General features: G+C 38.9%; 1 protein-coding gene across 2 annotated transcripts in view; it reads right to left on the bottom strand.

The window, feature by feature from the left end:
• EXOC4 (exocyst complex component 4) overlaps positions 1–17,618 on the bottom strand; it is a 750,068-nt gene that overhangs the window by 341,386 nt on the left and 391,064 nt on the right. The window lies entirely within an intron of this gene.

The raw sequence follows: 17,618 nt of genomic DNA, 5'->3' as shown, positions 1-17,618 counted from the left end.
GTGTTTAAAATGACAGACAAGCTAAATTATGTTTGAAGGTTTTCTTTTTCTAAGGCAGACAAACTACGTTTTTACTAATACTGAAAGATAATTTACTTGTTTAAAAAAATATATTCAGGCCATGTTCTTCCAGTTTCAGAGCTTCCCATATCACTTATAACAGAGAATACTAATGACTAATAAAACTGGGCACCATTTCTTTTCTTATCCGTCCCAAAGGAGCAATAATCACCACTATACTGTCATTTCAAATGTAAAGTGAAATCACTAATCCACTGGGACTCAGAGTAGAAAGCTTCAAGGTATTGTTTTATTGGTGCCATTTTTTTCAAGACATATTGTCATTTTGTGGAAGACTTCATTCCAGTTAATTAAACGCTGTGTTGATCAAAGGAAAAATGCATGTAGATATGTACACCATATAATGCCTATTCTATACACTGTGTGCCTACACACAGAATTCGATTTTCAGCTGGCTTCCCAAAAAGGCCAGCTCTTTTGGAGTTAATCATGCTAATATAATTTACTACTTTCTTCTGGGCTTTGGTGAAGAGCCCTATAAAATTACACAATGACCTCAGGACATTTCTATTTGCGTTATGGGGTGTCTCAATCATGATTCTAAGTCTGAGTTCAATGGCATATAAAGCAATGCTAAAGAGTTCTACTCTAGACCAACTACTTTAAGAGTGCTTCAAGGCAAACATGTCCTCTAAGCCTACTGTTAAAAATAAATTTTACATATGCCTGTACACACACATCATTTCCTAGATTCATACACTAGTATTTTAAGATTTGATGCAAATATTTATGCCGAACAAATACCTTTATCCAGTAGGTGCTTTCTTTAAGTTACATTTCTCGGCAACTGATTAGTAATAGGTAAGCTAAAATATAATGAACAATTGCTTGAATTTATTTTAAGGCCAGATTAAAGAACTAACTAGTTTGGAGAAAGGTTAGTACTTGTATTAATAATCAGGTCATGAGGTGTGGGGAACACAGGTTCTAAGAGGCACTAGAGAGGGGCAAATACCATTGTAGAAATTTAGAATCAAAACATATGAAACAATAAGGTTACTAGAGAAAGCCAAACATTAAACTTAGTAACGTTAACTTTGTACCAGATATTAAACTTAGTAATAATTCTTTGCCTACAGACTTATCAAAACTGTGGTAACCCCGTCAAATCTTTGCTTGTACTAGCTGATTAGGTGGAAATCACACTCTGCTGATGGTACACTGCTGGGCGTAAAAATGAGACCAAGTAACTGTCACCATCACTGAGTTCATCTAGTCCACATATAATAAAGTCCCTGTTGATGGGGTCAGACTAGAGACCTTGTTCTACAGCTAAGTGGACCCACGGCAGCTGATTCGAAGTCTGGCTAGAAGCCAAGATCATATGCTTACTCATATAAAGCTAAAAATTGAAATGAGGTAGAGAAAAAAGCAATTGAAGCATCATGATGTAGAAGTCCAATTTTTAAAAGAATCCAAATTGTGAGAACATAAAACCACAGTAGGGAAGGCAAACATGAAAGTCAGCTGAATCATTTACTGGAAGATGAGTATTTGTGGGCCAGCTATCATTCAGATTCTATTTTCTTCTTCTACTCAGCTTTATAATGTTTACTACCATTCCTGTGATTCCCCTGTATTTTTTAATAACTCCCGAGTACATCACATACTTGCCATAACACTTGGCAATAATCTGAAGGAGTCTCTATTTGCAAAGAAAAGATCCAACTAAAAGACTGAGCAAAAGTTTTGCCAAAGGGTTTAAAAATCAAGTTAAATCTCCAAGTAAACTGTCTTCCCATAACTCATGCTTCTCCATTTGACCAAATTACCATTGGAAAGAAGAAAATGGCGTTAATGGCCTCGGAACCAGTATTCTTAACAATTTAAAAATCAGTGAGTATTTTGCTTCTCACCTGCCTTTCTCTAGTCCCACCCATGCACATCCCCCTCTTTCCCATTCATTCTTACTTACAAGGACTTCATTTATGGTTGACAAATCACAGTGACTGACACGTGTTTGAGTAATGAAAAATAGTCACCTTCATCAAAATGGGGCACGGTATTTATTATAAATATTCAGAAAGATCAGAGGATTTTTAAGAGTATAAAGATGTTTCAGTGGTATCACTAACGATATAGAAGTCCAAATTCTACCTTGTTCATTATCAAACAACACCTTCCATTCATAAACAATTCCTAGACTTCAGCCATAAGGTTCCGAATCTCCTATTTTACTTCCTCCCCTCCACCGGTTCATCAACCCCCACTTGCCAAGGCTCAAAAATGTCTCGGTCAGGTAGAACTGATTTCATGCCAGATCTGCTTTGATCTTTCTTCTATGTGTTTAACTATTTACTTAACCCAAAAGGTAAACAGTGAATAGGGAAAGGGTTAACATTAGGCAGGGAGAGGTAAGGGACCTTCAGGGAGTCAGGCTGCAGCTGCAGGGGGGAGGCTGAGGAAGAGTCAGTGGCAGCAGAGTTTGGGAAGAAAGGAGGATGAGATAAACGTGTTCCTGACCTGCCCGAGCTAGATGCCATGCATCAAGTCTCACAAACCTTCTGATAAGGTCCCAATAAAAAGTCCTTGCTGGCTACCCAGTCGGGACCCCTCTCACTCCTGAAAGCTTTACACTTTCTCTCAACAGACTCTATCACTTTGCTCACTCTCTGTTGTCCGTGAGATTAATTCTTCGACTCTGTGAGACAAGGACCAGTGTCTCTCCCACCCTCCTGTGACAATAGGATTCACATGATTTCTATTCTCCAAATCTTTTCACACTAAGCACGTATTTCCTTCAAGAAGTCATATAGCTTCCTTTTCACCCTATTCATTAAATCTTCCTATTCCCGTTCAAAATTCTATTATAAAATCTTCAGACATACAAGTACAAAGAATAATGAGTACTCATGCAGCTGCTACCCAGGTAAAAAAATAAAACATTTGGGGTGCCTGGGTGGCTCAGTCGGTGAAGTGTCTGACTTTGGCTTAGGTTACGATCTCACGGTGTTTGAGTTCGAGCCCCGTGTTGGGCTCTGTGCTGACAGCTCAGAGCCCCGAGCCTGCTTCGGATTCTGTCTCCCTCTCTCTCTCTGCCCCTCCCCTGCTCGCACTCTGTCTCTCACTCTCTCTCTCTAAAATAAATAAACATTAAAAATAATAATAACAAATAAAACATTCAAGCCTCGAGTGGAGTCCTCTCCAATCACATTCCTCTTCCTTCTCTCACCCCTAGTAGTGACCACTATACTGACTTTAATGTTTATCCTTCTGAACTATGTCTTTATATTTTATATACACATGGACTACGAAAGAATACACAGAGACATATGTACAGTTTCTCACATTTAAACTTTACCTAAATGCCATCATATTATATTCTTCTTCCAACATTATGTTTGGGAGATTGATTCCTGTTGAGGTACACAGTTCCTGTTCAACCATTTTTTATTACTGGGTAGCATGGGTAGCTTTTTATTGTTGTAGCGTATCACAATATATTTATTAATCCTTCTGTCAATTAACAGAATGTTTCCAGGTTTTAACTATACTTACTGATGCAGGTTGTACTTCATTGCTAAGTAATCTATTTTTATTTTCTCTCCATTTGCTTTTAACGTATTATCTTTGACTTTAATGTTCCATAGTATTTTGCTGCATTAAAGTATGGTCTCTTTTATCTTTCCTGTTTGGAATTCATTATGCTTCTGGGATCCAAGGGTTTTTGTCATTTATCAATTCTAGAAATTTCTCAGTTTCTATTTCCTTAGCTATTGCCTCTTTCCCATTCTATTATCTTCTTTCAAAACTCTCTTGATGTATGTTTGAACTTCTCGTCTTATCTGTTCCATTTACCTATAGCTGTGTAAAAACTCGCTGCAAAACTTAGTAACAACCACTATTTGTGGGTCAAGAATTCTAATAGGGCAGAGCACGGATGGAATGTGTTTGTTCCGTGATGTCTGGGACCTCGGATGGGAACACTCAAACAACTAGGAGTGACCTCAAGAGCTAGGACTGGGCTCTGAATGGTTTGGTATTCCTCAAAACATCAGAGGCTCACAGTAATTTAATGGATTTCTTTCATGTCAGCTCAGGGTTCCAAGAACAATCATTCTAGCCAACAAGGTAGAAGTTGTATAGACTTTTATGACTTAGCTTCAGAAATTATATAATATTTACACCATACTCTTGGTCCAGTCACAAATCTGCCCGGTTTCAAGGGCATGGACTCCATCTCAAGATAGGAAGGGCATCAAAGAACTGGTGGTCCCTGGAGTGCCTAGGTGGCTCAGTCAGTTAAGCGTCCGACTTTGGCTCAGGTCAAGCTCTCACAGTTCAAGCCCTGCAGCGGGCTCTGTGCTGACAGCGCAGAGCCTGGAACCTGCTTCGGATTCTGTGTCTCCCTCGCTCTCTGCCCCTCGCCCACTTGCACTATCTCTCTTAAAAATAAGCATTAAAAAAAATTTTTAAAAAATTCGTAGTCCTTTGTAAAAGTGTCACTGCAGCCTACATATTCTAACTTCTCTTTCATATTTTCTAAATATTTTGTCTTTATTCATTACTTTTAAGTAGTTTCTTCAGATTTGTCTGTGGTTTGCTAATTCTCTCGTGTGTCTAATCTGATGTTTAAACCATGAACTAAATTCTTAAGGCAAAGATTAGAATTTTCACTCCTAGAGGTCCTTTTGGTTCTTTATCAAGACTGCCTAGAGTTTTATTTTGCCAGCATCTTATTCTTTTATGTTTTTGATGCAAATTTTAGTTTTTAAATATTTGAAACACATCTGTTTTGTATTCCGTAACTACTAATCCCATTTCTAAAATTATTAGGAACTAATTCAACTGCTTATTGTTTCTGCTTGACTCTAGATCATGGTTACATTTCCCCTGTGTACTTCCATAATTTCAGGTTGTGAATTCATGTGTTAGGCAATTTTATCTATGGACAGAACTGAGGTCTGAATTCACAGCATATCCTTCCAGAGAAGAATTGTTTGCTTTGCCAGGACAAATTTCCTCGTCATTTCTCTTCACTGCTAAGTGGATTTTTTTTTTTTTTCTATTCTACTCTTTTACTAAAGTTATAACTGTTCAAAAATTCTGTGCTTCATATGGTGGTTTTAATTCTAAAATCCCTTCTTGTGCAGGCCCAAGGTCCTGTCTCCAGTAGTGATGCAGCTGTTAAAACTCAAGCCTCCTGGTTACTGAGACTGACAAATGCCCCAAGCAGCTGCAATATCGGTATTAGCTTTACTGCTCTGGTTTTTGGTTTTCTCTTTATTTTCGTCCCCAGGAGACCTCTTACTAACAAGGTCAGCAATACATTTGAAAGGACCTTTATTACATTACATCCAGCATTTCTAACTGTTTCATACTGGGAAATTTTCCAGACTTTTTAGCTCTCAACCTTGCCAGAAATCAAAGCCCCTTCATTTTGTTTTTATGTGGTCATTTCGAATAATTTTTCTTCCCCATTTCCTTTAACCTAGGACCCACAAATGTCTTGTATTATGCAAAATCTTTTCTCCTTCATCAAACCCAGTCGTTAAAAAGTTGAGGTAATGTGGCATTTTTCAAACTACCAATCCTTAAAGTTGAAAATCAAGTAAGAATGTGGTAGTTTTGGACTGAAATGCTTGGTCTTTGTAAGTCGATCAAGCTTATAAACAGTATAATGAAACCATCACTTTTTCATCTTTCACAAAGTTACAGAAGTGCATTAAAATCCAAAGAATAATGCTTTCTGGCATTTTAAACACATTTTAATTAATTAATTAATTTTGATATAATAAATTATCATGAAGGATTAATACTTTACCTTTCATTTGTAAAACACTGTATCACAGTTTACATGCAGTCCTATCAAAGGCAAAAGAAGGAGATGACATCTAGAGGCGTCTTTTCTGAGCTGTGACCAGTCTCTTACAAGTTCATCACATCTGTGCTAAGTAGCATCTGTTAAAGTTTTGGTTAAGCGGAGGTGTCTCAACTACTTGGATAAACCGTACGGATTATGTTGGCAGAGTAATACATCTTTTTTTTTTTTTTAAACATTTATTTATTTTTGAGACAGAGAGAGACAGAGCATGAACGGGGGAGGGTCAGAGTGAGAGGGAGACACAGAATCTGAAACAGGCTCCAGGCTCTGAGCTGTCGGCACAGAGCCCGACGCGGGGCTCGAACTCACGGACCGTGAGATCATGACCTGAGCTGAAGTCGGCCGCTTAACCGACTGAGCCACCCAGGCGCCCCGAGTAATACATCTTTAAAATAGCAAATGTGATTTTGTGACTTTCTTTATAAATGATCCAGGACAGCTTGCTAAATGCATATAAAGAAACCCGGGAGCACAGGGTGATCATTTGCTTAATATGCCATGGTTTAACAATAATTTTGAAAAATGGGTGGAATTTCTGTTTTCTAGGTATTTTCTTTTATATCCCTGTATTTTGGAGGTGGACATTTGTAGGTAAAATATTCACCAGCTTTTCATATTTGATGCTAATATATACCACCTCATTTTTTTTCCCCACTAGTGGACGTATCATAAAGTGACAGCTGTTTTAACAAAACTGGCAAAATTGCTTTTCTTGATTAAAGAATGCCTAGAATCTCGCAAATGCCCCAAAACTTGGTAATTATGTGCTGTGCAGAGACCATAAAGCCATATTAGAGGTAGGGCTTTCAAATGAGGATTCTACTTAAAATTATTCTAACCTTAAACAATATTTAACGATCAGTGAGAGAGTAATTATCACCATGTGTTTTAGTCTGATGCAAAAGCCACAGATATTACTTATAATGGCTCAGATGAGTAAGTTATAAACCATTCATTCTTGCCTTGCCAGCCTCTTGACAGCTTAATACGTATGTTACATACTGAGCCCTAAGAGAGAAGCCAACACCGCTATGAAGTCGGCACGCGGTGAGTTAAATTAACAAGCCAGATGTAGAATATGCTGCCAACTTGATACTGATCAATTATGCCCCAAGCAGAGCAATCGAGGAGCGCCATCGCTGAAAGTAAGCCCGTTGACCTAAAAGAATGAGAAACAACACTCACAGTGATTTTACTCCTTCTCATCTGTCTGTGAACACTAACAAAACGTGTCAGCTGGAATGAGCCATGTAATACAAACACACAGGGAAGGAGAAGCGAGGCCCCACGAAGAAAGACCGGAGTAAAAGAAGAGGAGAGATGGCATTCAAGAGAGCCATGGTGCTCAGAAAAATCAAAGCGGGAAGGGCAGTCTTTCAATCAGGTCTTCACACTTTTTCCCCTTTCATAGAATGATAAAGTCTTTGAAAAATCAGGACACGGACTTGTTTAAAGAAAGGCATTTCATGGTGTTGGCACAGAAAGGAAATCCATACATGCCTTTGCCATGTGTGGACCAACTCCTCTCCTTCAAAAGCACGTATTGGTGCTGGAGAATATAATGTGCTCTGGGACCCAGCAGGTGTAGCTTTTGAGTCATTCTGACTGACGGCCTCGGCCCCTAGGAGGTGGTAAAAGGGTCTGATGGCAAACACGACTTAACATCTGGTTCGGAACTAGCAGGCAATGAAATTACAATGTGTGCATGAGAAAAGTGGCCTTCGCCATTGCTCGGGGGATGCTTCTCTTCTGGAAAGCCACGCAGGGTAACCTGGGTGTTTCTTTAGTACATGTCATGGCATGAACCTAGCATATGGATTCTCAGAAATAGGGTGACACCTCTCGAGGTGTCAAGTTCTTCACCTTGAGAACTTTAAGAGTACCTCATAGGTTGTAAGCTTTCATTGTAAGGATGAAATAAATGCATAGCTATCAAGTGTTGAAAACAGCGCTAGATTTGTGATATCCCACAATTAACTATTCTAATAGCATGGCTGTTATCATGCTTAACAGACTCACTTATTTTCCTGACTTCTACATCATTTAACCAACTTGCAAAGTTTTAAGTTTCTCGCGAGCTTCCATTTCAGCCATTTTGATATAGCATTCCTTCTCCACAGTAAAGGGAAAGTGTCTGTTACTGTGCATATTTAAAAATGACCATCAGAATAAAGGACGTATACAAGAGCTGATGTGCCAGCAGAGAAAACAGCCCAATGAAAATGTATGATAGGATTGCTCTAAAATGGTAACAAAAGGTAGTAAGTCAAAAATTTCATCAGGATAATCAAAAATCTTTAAAGCTTATTTATTTATTTGAGAGAGACAGAGACAGCATGAGTGGGGGAGGAGCAGAGGGAGGGAGAAAGAGAGAGAATCCCAGGCAGGCTCCACACTGACCGAGCCGAGCCCGACGCGGGGCCTGAACTCACCAAACCGTGAGACCATGACCTGAGCCAAAACCAAGAGTTCGATGCTTAACTGACGGAGCCATCCTGGCACCCCAGATGAATCAAATTTTTAATTACACAGATTATACAGATTCTATTAAATACAACTGAATATAGTGCACAGCATACCATTTCTTTCGAATTAAGTTATACACCTGTGTGTTACTTCCCGAGTAGTAAGTTTCTTTTTCTTTTTTTAACATTTAATCTTGAAGAAATTGTTCACTTCTGGAGGAGCTGCAAGTACAGTATGGAGAGTTCCGTGGGCCCTTCACCCACTTCCCCGTATTTTAACAAGGGTGCCATTACTAAAACTAAGTTAACATTGGTACAATACTATTAACTCCACTACAGACTACTTTCTGATGTCCCCGGTTTTTCCACTAATGTCCTTTTTCTGTTTCAGGGTCTACTCCTTGATGCCACATTGAATTTAATCATCACGTCTTAGTCTCCTCCAACCTATGACAGTTCCCAGGCTTTGTCTTTCATGATTTCAAAACTTCTGAGGAGGGCTCACCAGTTATGTTGTTCCTTTGATGTTTTCGCAGGATTAGAAGGTGGTTATGGATTTCGGGGAGGACCACCCCAGAGGTGAAGTGCCTTCCTCATCTTATCACATCAGGGGATACATGATATCAATAGGTCTTATTGCTGGTGATGTAAACTTTGATCACATGCAAGGCGGGTGTCTGTCAGGTTTCTCTACTATAAAGTTCCTCTCTTTCCCTTTCCAGGGGTTTGTCACAAGGTCCAGCCCACACTCTAGGGCAGGGGAATTAGGTTTTATCTTTTGGGGGGAGGAGTGTCAAGGCATCTGTGGACTTAGGTTAAAACGTCCATGGTAATAAACACTTTGGGAGAGATACTTTGAGGCTATACAAATATCCTGTTTCTGTAATTTAGGTGTTTCCAAAAGCCATTTTTTACAGATACCATTTCCTTTGACGTTCCCAAGAATCCTCTACTTAATAAACAAATAAACTGAACCTGAGAATGATGGACATGTCCCAGTATCATTACAGGTGAAAGCAGATCCCCAAGTTCATGCTATAGTCATAAACCTACAAGACAGTGCGACTTTCGTTGCTCAACACCAGCACTGCCGGATTTCACTGTCCAAACAGCAGGGGGGGGCATACATAGGCATGCACACTCATTGGGATTAACTCACCCTACTAAAGACTACATTTGAATAACAGAAAACAAGGGAAGAGGGATAGTCTAGGAGACAATTAGGGTTTTGAGGGTGGAGCTGGGTGTGCATAGAATGGCCAGTCTCCTTCTAAATCAAGAGTATTGTTTAATGACCTAAGAATGTCTATCTGATTTTCTTCCCATAAAATGAACTGGACTCTGGGCTACCCAATCAGTACTTCACAGATATCTAAATCCCAGTGTGGAATACAGTTTAGGCTTAAGTCTAAGATACAGTCTTAGGTAAACCCATTTTCCACTGTTGAGTCATACGTCATTCATTTTTTGTTAAAAATATCAGTAAATCTCTTTAGTTAATACCATTTACACCTGAAAGTCCCTACCATTTAAATCTAGAAAACAAAGCCTAGATAGAATATTTTGTATACTGTGAGATAATATTTGTAAAGCACGTCCATATACATTTCCTCATGCAACCCTTTCAATCACATTATCAGATAAGTGGAAAAAAATGACCTTATTTCTCTTTTACAGATGAGACTTTTAGGGTTTAAACAGTTTACCTATGACCAACTATCTAGTAAGTGGTAGGGTCAGGACTTGAAACTAGGTAGATATTCACTCTTTTTATTTAATCTGAATTGCCTGAGCAGACTTGGATGTATCAGATCATTTCTTTTCGACAAAATGCATTTTTGGACACTTGACACTTTCTAAAATCACATTTTTTCCCCCATCATAGAACATATGCTCATCTGATGAAAATATTAAAATATAGAAAAAATGAAATACTAAAAGGGAAAAAGTAACACTCAGGGATAACTATATTCATTATTTGTTATATTACCTCCTAAAAGTATTTTACATAGTTAAGATCTCATTATGTCCATAATTTTGTATTTACTTGAAACATACATACTTCTCTTTGCTAACAAAAGCTCTTCGTGTGTAAAATTTTAACATACCACTAATAAAAACAGCAAACAGCTCTATGATATTTACATGCCAGTCACTATTTGAAGTGCTTCACATATGTGAACTCATTTAGTCTGCATCTCAGTCCTATGGGGAGGGTACTATTCTCTCCATTCTACAGATTAAGAAACTGACTTCATGGCTGTATAATAGTACATTACCTGAAAATACCATAACTTACTTAGCTTCCACACTATCGCTTGATTTTTATGTTTTTTTGCAATTTATAAGGCTGTAATTAGTATGGTGATGCTAAGTTCTAACTCTGCACATATTTAAAAAAATTTCTTTTAAGTTTATTTATATGAGAGAGAGCAAGCGTGAGCAGGGGAGGAACAGAGAGGGAGAGAGGAGGAGAGAGAGAATCAGAATCAGAAGCTAGCTCCATGCACTGTCACGGTGGAGCCCAACGCAGGGCTCGATCCCACGAACCGTGAGATCATGACCTGAGCCGAAGTCGGAGGCTTAACCGACTGAGCCACTCAGGCGCCCCTAACTCTGCATGTATTTCTAACATAAATCTGTGCTGGTTTGGCTGAAACTGTGGATTAGATCATCTTAGAAGCGAAGCACATTCTTTACTAGACATTGCTGAGTAGGTGGTACCAAAATAAAAGGTAATAGAGAGCAAGGCTGTCTTTCTATTTTCAAATGTCGTGGACGGCCTATAACGTGGACTGGGAGTCTCATGGCCAGGAACCCAGTGAACCACATTTTTGCCTGAAGAACAGACATCGTAGGTGATGTCACCCTCCCTCCGTGACCCCAACGCTTGGTGGTGTGGTTTAGGTCAAGGAAATCGTGATGCGGCAAAGCAGAAGCATTCACGTACGGTCAGTGGATAAACAGCCAGCAGGATCCGAAAATCACCCGGGTTAACTGTTTGGGGCTGGCAGACCACATAGCCTTTGAATTTTCAAACAAAATAAAACGTTCCAAAGTCCTTCCGAAATGTTTCTCTGAACCGCAGTGGGAAGACTGAGGTCCCAAAGCAAACAATCCTGAATGTGAGCTAAGGCCCGTGACGGGGACACTCACTTTGCTACTGCCAGTTTGGAATTCTTTGTAGGAATTAGTAGGTGTCCTGTTCTGTTACAAACACGAACTTTCCTCACTACAGATAGAACACTTCTTTTTAAATTAAAGGACAATTCCCCTTTGTAGCAAACCTCCATCATTCAAAAAGATATCTGGAGCTGAAATGCCCTTTATAAGCCTTATTTACATGAGAGACACAATGGAAAGAGACTTTATGCTCTCGACCACCTAATTTCTCGAAGCTACAGCCATTGATTCTTCGTAAGTTTATTTATTCAAAACAACAGCACAAACAATTCTTTTTTCTTGGGTCAGCAGCTTCCTGAATTAACATCAATCATCAGAGGAGACGGGGCTGAAAGGAAGCCCATTTTCTCAGAGATTGATTTTTTTTTAAGCCAAAACACACAGACATAAGCAGGAGGCTGTTTACCATCAAAAAGGTTCAACTTGAAAGTCAGAACCAAAAACTGGGTCCTCACAGTACAGATCAGTATCCTTGAAATCTCAAAAAAGTTTTTTTTCCCCCCCATCACTTACATTTCTTCTTTGATGGCCTGGAGAGTCTGATTACTTCACTAGATAAAGCCCACCTGAATAGCTTAAAACAAGGGGAGGGAAGGTTCCAAAGGAGACAGAAGTAGATCAATGTTGGTGTTTATTATAATGATTTTCTAATGGCTTTCTCTACTCTCTTTACTTACTTTGATGTATTTAAAGTGGGAAAAGTTCATCAAAGACCTCTGTGATTAGAGTCTTAAATGTATTTAAGCAACTACTTTTGGCATGTTTTAAAGGTGACTTGCTTCATAGGTCCTAGCAAAATTATTCTTTGAAAACCTTGATCTGCTTTCTTGCTTGGAATTCAGCTCAATTATTTTTTCTTGCAAGGTGGGGGTGGAAGGATCTTGCCTGAAAATGAAGTCAGAGGGGTCAGTATTCCTGAGACTGCTCTGAGAACTGCAAAAAGTAATTGGTTTATATCCATTTTACATCCTGTCGTGTCAGGGGAATGTGTTTCCTTCCTATAGCTTTTCTGGAGATTTATGTAAGGTGAGGAATGCATTAGACCAAGCATATATAAACTACTGGCCTCCTATTTCAGTAGAATGTGCTATATTCTTTATTTCAGATATTTTTAAATGTTTGCCATGTTGTTAAATCAACTTTAAGGGAAAATGCAAGATTTTCAGTCTAGGGTACAAGTAAATGGAGAAGGACCAAAAAAAAAAAAAAAAAAAAAAAAAGAAAAAGAAAACATTTCCATAAGCCTGAGATGGTCAGCAGTGGCCCTGTGTTATCACTATTTTCTTTCAAATTGAGACAAAATTTATTTCAGTTAAGACTTTGATATCAAAGCCATCAATCACCCTCTTGTCTGAGAATGAAGCAGAACATCCACTTGTTCCCCAGGTGTAAAACAAAGATTTTTAGCCTCTAATTCACAGGGATTGCTGAGGAATAAAGGTGGTTCCTTAGAAGGACAAAATAAATTCATTAAATAAAATCAATAAAAATCACAAAGGACTTTGACCTAATTTTTCTAAAAACACCCACTACTTAACAGTGAGATATTGTGCTCTGTTAAGTATTCTACACTTTCATGTCTATTTACTTCCATACTTAGGTCATAGGCAGATTAACAAGCTAATGCTGTCTTGCATACATTACCACCTCTGGCCATTTCAGAGTCATCTTTTAGCTCCGGGATTCTACAGAAAGTTGCCCACTGAGAAAATACAAACGCTAGGAGAAAAAAGGCCTAACACAAATAATGACTGGCAATGCCAACCAATTATAAAGCATTACAATTAATAGAATGTCTCCACTGTTCTATGGGGAGAAGATGGGATTCAAGCGAAGCTAAAAAATAAATAAATAACCAACCCCAGGACCAGGTCTTGGGCACGATACAGCACCTTCAGCAGGAGCTCTGGAAGGAACACCAGGTGCAAAGCTCTGCTCTAAGTGCCTCTGTGGTGGACATCTATCACTGTCAAAACAAGTCTCAGAGCCTTCAGAGCATGAACAGAGGGATACCTGATCACCATCAGTTTTGAGAAGGAAAGATTACCAGACAACATTATTAATAAAAATGCTCTGAGGGGCACCTGGGTGGCTCAGTCGGTTGAGCATCCGACTTCGGCTCAGGTCACGATCTCGTGGTCCGTGAGTTTGAGCCCCGTGTCTGGCTCTGTGCTGACAGCTCAGAGCCTGGAGCCTGCTTTGGATTCTGTGTCTCCCTCTCTCCCTGCCCCTCCCCAACTCGTGCTCTTTGTCTCTCTCTGTCTCTCAAAATTAAACAAACATTTAAAAAGTTTTTTAAAAATGCTTGGAGACTTGGGGCGCCTGGGTGGCTCAGTCGGTTGAGCATCTGACTTCGGCTCAGGTCACGATCTCGCGGTCCGTAAGTTCGAGCCCCGTGTCTGGCTCTGTGCTGACAGCTCAGAGCCTGGAGCCTGTTTCAGATTCTGTGTCTCCCTCTCTCTGCCCCTCCCCTGTTCATGCTCTGTCTCTCTCTGTCTCAAAAGCAAATAAAACATTAAAAAAAATTAAAAAAAAAATGCTTAGAGACAAAGTTGAAAAGCATGATTAGAACACAGGTGGCAAAAGGTAAAAAAAAAAAAAAAAAGGTCTTTGTAAAATTCTGAAAACAAAATTTCTTCAAATTTTTGCATGGTGTGTTCGCGTTCAGCATGATGGCTCATCTCCAAATGAACAATTTATGGAAGAGAAGCATCAGACTTCTAGGATAACAAGTGAAAATATGTCCTGCTTTTCCAACTCTGAGAGTGTTGGCAAAAACAACCCCAGGCAAGGGCCTAAATGATTAATATGTGATGACCCTGAACTAAACACAAGTCCTGAGATCAGTCTGAACATATGAAGAATAACCAGGGAAATATAAAAATCAAATATCTAAAATGAAACAGACCAACCAGGCAGGAAGAAAGAGGGCAGGAGCCCTCAAGAGCTGGTGTGGTGACACAAGGAGGAAATTTGAAAGGGGAAAAAAACAAAAGGAGAAGGACACCAGGTGTGTGATTAAATTTATGACCTCCAAAAAAAAAAAAAAAAAGTTTCAAAATAAACATAACCTTGAGAAATCAGTAACTTTAATAAAGGGGTCAGCATGAGGGAAACAGTTGGGAGTAAATTGCATTAAATTATTTCCCTTTGAGTGAACACACAGTGTAATAAGCCGTGAAGAGCGTAATTCTGTACTTACATTGTGTTTTGCAAGCAAAGTGGGAAATTGAGAATTACTGAACCTTGCTGAAGTTCTTATCCAAATGAGTGTTTCAATTAGTTAACTCAGATTTCCCTGTGTTTTAGAACTGGAACTAGTCTATGGAATAACGCAGTCCATCTATGGTGCTACAAAATGGCACTGCAGATTTGTTAGACATGTGATTAAATCCAACCACAGAAGCCTTTTTGTATTTATAACACACAGCAACATTATTTAGATAAGATCGTTTGTGTGTGCATGTGTGTGTGTGTGTGTGTGTGTATTTGTGTCTGTTAAAAAAAAAAAAGCCTTACTAAAATATATTTAATACAATTTCCATAAAGTTCACCCTTTTAAAAAAAGGTTATTCTTAAACTGGAGAAAATAGAGCCTTATTAAAAATAGCCAATGAAAGTTTAAGAGTACAATGAGAGTGAAGCATTTTAAGCCCGGTATACTGCTGAACGTGTTCTAGGTTCGAAATAAACATCCTAATGCGCTAAGTGACGTAGGCTCTCTAAAACATACTATCGACCAGTGGAGGAAACGTAAGCAAATATGTATAAAATCTTTTAGCTAACACTAACAACAACAACAAACCAAAGCTTTCTATTCTGAAGCAAGTTAGCAGAAAGGGAAGGATTTGAGAGATTACTTTTTTGGGTTGCTTTGAAGTGGGGAAGAAGGACAGGAGCTTTCACTTACCTTTCTAACTGTCACTGTGTTGAACACAGTGGTTTGCACGTAGTGAGCATTTTAAAAACATGTGATACATTGAAGAAAAAAGGAAGCTGGAATGCAGGAGGAAAGCAAAAGCCAAATTAAAAAACAAAAGCAAAACAACAATAAAACAGAAAAGCAAACTTAAAATTCAAGCCTGTAATTCCAAAATGAAGCTTTGGAATTTTACTATGGCTAACTCAGATGATGTTCTTTTTTTTTTTTTTTTTTTTTTTTTTTTTTTAAATGCATGGAATGCACTTGACATATGAGAAATACTGCTACATACCCCTTGTGGGGAGATCAGTATGGCCCTGACAAAGATGGAAGTGTCTAAAGATGAAATCATGGATCAGATCAAGCACAGTAAATCACCTGGATAGGGCCGTTTGACCCATGGGTTTGGTAGAAGGTTTGTGCAGTGGTAAAGACAAGGGGATTTGTCATTTGTTCCTGGAAACAGCAACACATCGTAACCATAACAAAGATGTCAACAAGAATATTTTCATTTTTTTTTCTAGAACTTAAACACCAGAGATAAGAGAAACACTAAGAATTACCAAACCAGTTCGTTTTATTTCGTGCACAGGAAATAGGGAGGTCAAATAAAACGGAATACTATTCTACAAGGATTACACAGATATTATCAGTATAAACAAGTATGTCAGAAAATTAGGAGGCAAGAATGTGGAGCCTTGGAGAGTCATCACTTCGTTCTCATTTTCCCTTTCCCCACCCCCTCTTTCTTACACAGACACACTTACTGTATTTTTGTATCCCCAAAACGGTAATTGTAAATGACTTCTTGAAAAGCTTTCTGTAATGTACATGATAAGAACCTCCTACTGAAAATAAAAGGTCTTTTCATTAATGAAAATTATCAGGAAAACAGTTCAGGAGTATACATATTTGGAGCCTGTACACAGACATTTAATACCTTATTAGTTAATATACTTACTTAGTGAAAGAGAGAAAAGACTGCCTTGGGGGATAAAAGGAGAGGGTGATGGTTAATAAAATGCCTTATGGGAAATTCATGAATCACAGGAAGTACAGTGCTCTCCTCTGCACTTAACATACATACATGAGATCCCATCCTGAATACGGTACTCACTCCTGGTTCCTACACATGAAAAGGGAAATACTCTACTACAGAAGAACCAAAGAAAGGCGATCAAACTACTTAGAAAAAAGAACTGTTGAAGAACTAAGGTCACTTAGTCCGGACAGAAGGCTAATGTAACTAATTTATTTAATGGCTGTCGTAAAGGGATTAGTTCTACTCTATGGTGCTCTCCAAAATAGGCATACTGAGTCTTGTACTCATTTAAAAAATAAAATCTGAACACATTCTAAATGTAACGTGCTGTGCTAGATGAAGTGGAATATACAGAGGTAATCAGACAAAAATTCTGTTCTCATATAGTCTAAAGGAAACGAAGACATCCAGTTAGAGTAGGAGTGCCATCTAGCATCTGGAACAGTGCCTGGTATATAACAGGCACTCACTAAATATCTGTCTGAATGAGTAAAGGACTGCAACTCTCGCCCCACTCGTCTTGCAGCTCCCTGCGTGACTGAGTTGCATCAGCAGATGTGGCTGCCTCATCTTCTTCATCAAAGCTGCAGGCGCAAAAAGGAGGCAGCCTTCCCAAAGAGAGACGAGCCATTCTTTATTCACGACAGAAGCACAGATAACGCACAAGGCAGAGACGATCGACTGCCAGAGAAGAGAATCAAAAAGTGCTACGTGAATTTAGAAGCTGAAGAGATTAAAAGTAAAAATTATGAGAAGGCAGGTTTCAGCTCAATCTAATAACTGAAGATGGCCAACAAAGAAGCAAGTACTGAACTCCCAGCTCCCCAAATCAAAATTGTGCCTTCCGAAGCCTCTCATCAGAGGGTTACTCTACACTGTTCCCTACTCCCACCCCATTATCTGGAGACACAGTCTGGGGCTATTCATCTTGCAGGGCCATCAAGAATATAGTCTGCTCTATACAGTTTGCAAAGTAGAATGATCTGTCCACGCCAGAAGCAGATAACTAGCAAATCAGGCCTCAAAATCTTTCAGAATAAAGCCAACTCTTACCTGATCAAGAACCACAGCATTACACACAGCCTATAGTGTATTTCTAGG

The sequence above is a fragment of the Felis catus genome, chromosome A2 (assembly GCF_018350175.1).
Source record: "Felis catus isolate Fca126 chromosome A2, F.catus_Fca126_mat1.0, whole genome shotgun sequence".
NCBI lineage: Eukaryota > Metazoa > Chordata > Mammalia > Carnivora > Felidae > Felis > Felis catus.
The sequence above is the reverse complement of the archived record's forward strand: the minus strand, read 5'-3'. Positions and strand labels throughout refer to the sequence as shown.